The sequence below is a fragment of the Ips typographus genome, linkage group LG15 (genome assembly GCF_016097725.1).
Source record: "Ips typographus isolate SLU linkage group LG15, UJ_Ityp_2.0, whole genome shotgun sequence".
NCBI lineage: Eukaryota > Metazoa > Arthropoda > Insecta > Coleoptera > Curculionidae > Ips > Ips typographus.
The window spans coordinates 3913450-3919675 of record NC_138436.1 but is presented as its reverse complement, the minus strand read 5'-3'; the positions used below and the strand labels follow the sequence as shown (position 1 = coordinate 3919675).

Genomic DNA, 6226 nt, shown 5'->3' with positions numbered 1-6226 from the left:
ATAAGTTGTAAGGGTAACATTTTGCATAAGTAGGGTGCAAACTCAGTATATTTCATAAAGCTAACATAGTCTAAACAATTATTTAAGTAGGTTGACCAATCATTACGCCTCTTCCGCCAGGATATCACAACCTAGGAACTCACGGAACAAGCGACCATCCCGCGCACTTCGAAGTGGACGAGGAAAGTCAGTAGAGGGCGCCACCACCCGCGAACTGAGTAACGGGTGCTCTGGCGCACAGTTAGGCAAGACGAAGCCGCGTAAGGCCGCCCTCCAGGAAGGAGCAACAGATTCCAGGAGAACCACAAGGGAGATAACAAGGGGAGCGTAATAGGACATAAGTTACGATTGGTCACACGGTGTAAATAAAGCCATGGGGCATGTAGGTTATTTAGTTAAGTTAGGGTTAAGTGTCCGGGGCGAACACTCTTCAGAGGGGGGAGATGTCACGAATAACATAAGTTGCACCATGTTCCGTTACCTAGTCTGGCCCCGGTCTCCCCCAGTGCACTGCCGAATCAGCGAGACCGGCAAATTGGGGTCATGAGACGAGTATTTAATCAGCGTCTCAAGCCATCGAAGATTACTGGTCTCTGGGTCGGTCTATCGAGCATCAGTCCGAACTTCCTAGTGCCCGGACGGCTCGATACCTTCTTGGAAATCCAGGCTGAACAGACTAGAGTCCTTACGCAACCCAGTGGTGACCGTCGGGACTCTTGACCCTTTCAGTACCTAAAGTAAGTCCTTTAGGGCGTGTCGGTCATAGGGGTTCCCTGCTCGTATCGAGCGGGTTTCGCTTGGCGACACTCCAAGGGGGGCTTGCTGTGCATAAAGTAAATCCTTCGGGCTTGTCGGACATAGGGGTTCCCTGCTCGTATCGAGCGGGTTCCGCTTGGCGGCACATCAGGAGGCCTTACGCACACTCACACACACACACACCCCCACGCACCCCCTCGTAGAGAGAGCCCCATGGGCGTCCCGCCTGTAGCGGTACTAGCGGCCCTCTTAATCTGGGAGTAAGATTTAGTTAGGCATCATCGTCAGTATACAAATAAAGTAGACATACTTGAGCTACGTTTGTTGTTTCTCTTCCTGCGCTACCCCCAAAACGTGACAATATAGAATATACTATTTCGTCGTCGCTATTTCGCACAATACCCCCTGTAGCATCGAAATATTCAATTTTGTTCTCAATTGAATTTGCTATTCTTATTTGCTCGTCACTAAATACTACTATATTGAAAGGGTCAGAAATTTTTTTTATATATTCAGGATGATCTTGCCTCATCATTATTGCATCAACTAAATTATTTTCGTCTCTTTGTAGTCGTTTCTTTCCTTCTGACTTAATTTTTCTTAAAACGGCATTTGACTTTACATTACCTAGATTGCCTTCTAACGCAGTCAATACATTAGCCCTTCTCATTTCTTTTCTTTTAATTTGGGATGGTTTACAATTAATCATACGGTTCTTCATTATATCTCTTTCTAAATTCCGCACAGGTCTTGTAATCTTATATGGATGACAGTTTACCTCAGTGATGAACTGAAAGTGTCTGCTTGTATAAAGTTATCGTTCAAATTCCTCAGAACGATCTTAAATGTCTTGCATTTATTGAAATTATTCCTGCAATAGGCCGTAAAAATGATTGTTTCCCTAAATTTAAAAAAACCCTCGTAATAAGTGCAAACTGTAGAATTATGTTTTAAGACAGAGGTATGAAGTTGTGGAGGAATATTCTTTGCATTTTTGGGAAGTATTCCTTTATATTGCATAGGCGATTGAATCAAGTCTTTAGAAATAGCTATTTTTTGGGGAGTTACGTCGGATAAAAGTACATCTAAATCGTTTATTTCGTTATCTTGACAAATGAAACTGGAATTGTCATCAGTGAACAATTGTTTCTTACAGGTATCTAGGTGTATCTCTTTATAAATTACGGGTGAAAGAACTTTGGACTGGTCTTACAGGAGTTAAAAATTCTGATAAATCAAACTGGGTGGGTGATTCAAAACTATTGTCGTATGTAGCTTTAGGAGTAGAAAAGAAAACGTTATTGCTCTCATTCTCATCTAAGTTGTGAACCATAGTTTTTTTTTCCAATATTTTTAGAAATAATGTCAGATTTATGAATATTAGAGGCATTGGGTTTTTCGAATGTAATATCGCCTTAAGAGTCGAGATGACATTGCAGCAATGCAGAGCTTGGCAAAACATGGCCATCAGCTTTTTCATCTGTAATAGAAATCAATGTTTTTTTCCCAAGTTGGTTGTTGGGTTCAAAGAAATTTCTAAAATATTCAGTTGCGACATTACTCAACAAAATTCTTTTTACTCTTCTTTTACTTTTTGTTAGTAACAGCAATCTTTTTATAAGATCGAATCACCTCTCTCACCAAGTTATTTAATTTTGCATTACTAGCACAAATATTCAATATACTAGGATAATTTAAGTCAAGCATGATCGACATTATTGTTTGACATATTGACGTTATTTCACTTGAGTCCATTTTTAATTAATATGCTTATCTAGAAAACTCCAAAAATATATTTAAAATGAACACAACCCTTTTTTAACTTTGTACAAAAGAGACAAAGAAATTAACTATAATAGTAAAAACGCATAAACATAAACACATACAAAAACTTAGGTATTAATAAAAAATAATTCGGTATTTACCAAACCGAATTAAAAACTAAACAAAAAATGATATTACTTATCTAACTATTAAAAGTACTAAAGGGTTATAGCTAAGCAAAAATATATACTTGTGACGCTCTTTTGTTGGGGATTTAAATCAAATGCCCCTTTTGACACTAGTCTGATTGTAATTGCCTCGGGCGCCACCTGGTTTCAAATAACCGCGGAGCGTAAACCAGGAAAACGCTCCGTCTACCGGGGTAACTTTTAGGACAGTCGAAGAAGGAAAGCGGGCGCTAAGGTTTTGCAAGGCTGACAGGCCCAATGAAAGACAAAAGTAAATTTACAAGCTCACCGGGTCGTGTTTCCAAATAAACTAAACAGAAATTAACACTCTGACACACTTAACCAAAAAAAATATGACTACGGACCTACGGTGGTTAACGAACAGAACCAATCGGAAAAACAAAAGTCGGTACCCTAACGGTATCTTAAGTCTTAACAGAAACAAAAGCAAGTATAAATATGAGAGAGAGCGTGTAACTTTGTTTAAGTGGTCAATTTCAACATAAAGCGTGTAAGTCGGGACGCGGGTGACAAAGCAGTTAAACGTACCAATAAAAGCGGTCAAATAAAAGGTGTACACGTTAACGGTGTCTACGGCAGCTGTTTTGGCGGTTAAGCACAGGAGAAATCCGGGTGCTAGCTACGGTATACTAATTACTGGGGAAATCCGTCGGGTCAATACGAGTCCACGACGGCTAGCTACGGTGTACTAATTACTGGGGAAAAATCCGCCGGGTCATTACGAGTCCACGACGGCTAGCTACGGTGTACTAATTACTGGGGAAAAATCCGCCGGGTCATTACGAGTCCACGACGGCTAGCTACGGTATACTAATTACTGGGGAAAAATCCGCCGGGTCATTACGAGTCCACGACGGCTAGCTACGGTGTACTAAATACTGGGGAAAAATCCGCCGGGTCATTACGAGTCCACGACGGCTAACTACGGTGGGCTAATTACTGGGGAAAAATCCGCCGGGTCATTACGAGTCCACGACGGCTAACTACGGTGTACTAAATACTGGGGAAAATCAAAAGGAACGGACAGGTATTGCGGTATAGGCCCAGAACAGTTGCCGTACCGGTACACGTGGTTGAATGGTACTTACCGCTAGTCGGATCTCGAATCGGAGCAGGTTGTCTGGTTCGGACGCTGACCGCAGGTGGAAGAGGCCGTTTGCCACGTGCAGGCCAGTTTTATTTCCTGCAATCTCCCACTCACCTACGTACCATGTATGGGGGACCGGAACCGCGCGCACTGCCACACCCTGGGTGCCGGCAGGACGCCCTTGTAGGTTAACTGCGGTACTATACCCGCTGAACATTCGGCCGCGTAAATCTTATTAACCACGCACTTATCAATTAGCGGCTTTCCGCGACACATCGCTATGACCCTAACGAAAAGTAACCGACGTCCCGAACCTAAACTGACAAGAACGGAGAAAATCCGACTGTTGGAACTTAAGTTATTAAAATGATGATTCCGGTTGGTCGATTCAATTAAGAAAACGGTAAAAACTTAGTAACTTCGTTACAACTAGCATAAGTCAAAATATCACAGGTCTCTTAAAAATATGAACACAAAATAAGTCTAAACTCATCTAACTTTTGTCATAGGTATATCAGTTCCTCTGAACAGTAAAAACAACATTTCACAATAGGAATGAAAACATAAACTAAATGGAAGAATCACACTCTTCTCGAAGAAACTCCAATATTTTTGATTGGAGCATGATTACTTTCTTTTTCTCTGGTATTCCATTGAGCAAATGGCCTAGAGATAAAAGAAAGTGCCAGAGGGAATCTGAAAACTCAGATGGTTTTTCTTTTTTTGATGATGCCTGTTCTAGGAAACAATTAATGTTTTGGCCCATCATATTACAAGTTTCCACTAATATTGCCACATCTTGCCATTTTATTTTTCTCAGTTCTGACTACTTGGGAGGGTCCTGCGTGACAACTAGTTTGCGAATCTGATGTTGCATCAAATGTTTCATCCATCTGACTAGACCTGTTGAAATCCAGGCTACCACTATTGAAAACCATGACTTTTATTGGATCCCATATTTCAGGGGTTGGCGTTTCCATTGTGAATGTGGTTTTTGGTTTCTTGGCCTGGGTTTGTTGAGGTTCTTTTGTTTCCTCATTACCACAACTACTGGATTCTTCATTTTCTTCCTCATTGGTTTTTTGTTTTGGGACTAAGTTAGATTTTGTTCTGATAACAATTAAAAAAAAAACACTAAATAAAATAGAAAATATTAGAATCGCTACTCTATACTACCTTCGAAGAACAACCACGTCATTTAAAAAATGGCATAGCCCATATAAAGGCCACAACACAAAGTAACGGGCCGACCCAGATGGGACATTTTTTTCCATCTCCCAATGCAATCATGAACTGTAAAACTACATATAAAAAAGTCATTTCTATGGTAACAAAAACATTACCAGGTAATCCGACAATTTGGGAAATTGTTTTCCAAGAATTGGTCACCGCCAATGCATCTTTATGACTTGGATGTTTTTTATCCCAAATATTAGTAAACTGCTGTAACAGCTCGATTATTTTGCTGTCTAAACTTAAATTTTCTTCCATAGCATACACGGACTACACAAAACACAAAAATAGGAATTGGAAAAACTTATTATATTACTAGGCTTCAATTTGACCGTTTAACCGTAACCTTTAGCTGCCAGGAAAAACCTTAACCAAATATTCAAATTCAAAACACAAATCAGCTGATTGTGTCATTGGGGACGCTTGCGTAGCAAGATGATTTAACTTTAGCGTTAACTTTAAGAGAATATAGAATTTTAAGTAAATCCAAGGTCAGGAGATACAGCTAAATTTAAGGTTAAAGTTAAATTTCATTTATGAACGTCTTGATTTAAAACCACTAGTCCTATTCTTAAAGTTAATACTAAATTTAAATCTAAATTTAAATTTTATTTTATAAACCAGGCTTTAGACTATTGTAATAAAAATACAATTACTTTAGCTGCATGTTAATTTTTTTGACACAACAAAACAAAAACAAAAGCCAAGTGACAAGTTGGCATATGACATCACAACAGACCCAAGATGGCCTATCAGCGGAACTTCTTTCCTCAATGTGATACGCCGGTGATGTCACAGTGGATGCTCGGGTGCACAATATGCATTTAATACCCAAGGGATTACAGGCGTTGTCCGTGGTTTGGTATTACTATTTGATTCCCTCTCTACATTAAAGTAGTCCATCTTCACAAAGTGGAGACATTACATTCTTCTGAGATGGTATTTATAGGAAGGGGTAAGTTCGACTAAACGAAATATCTAAAAATTTATATTCATTAAGCATTGGATTTATTGTTTTAAAAGAACATTGCAGCAGCACAATATGTTTTCTTTACAATCATAGTACTTGATAGGCAGATGTTGTCTCATATAAGAGGTTTCTAGAACTAATATTTAAACTCACCACAAACTACTTTATTAAAAAATATGACTACTATTTCTTAGCATGCTTTTAGAT

The 6226-nt window shown here is 39.4% G+C and overlaps 1 long non-coding RNA gene across 1 annotated transcript; it reads right to left on the bottom strand.

Moving 5' to 3' along the window:
• Window positions 1-4620: 4620 nt before the first annotated feature.
• On the bottom strand, window positions 4621-5295 carry LOC145738353 (uncharacterized). Its single transcript, XR_014180730.1, has 2 exons — window positions 4993-5295; window positions 4621-4926 (listed from the first exon to the last, which is right to left on the bottom strand). It is a non-coding gene; the product is annotated as an uncharacterized LOC145738353 (long non-coding RNA).
• Between the last annotated feature and the right edge of the window lie 931 nt (window positions 5296-6226).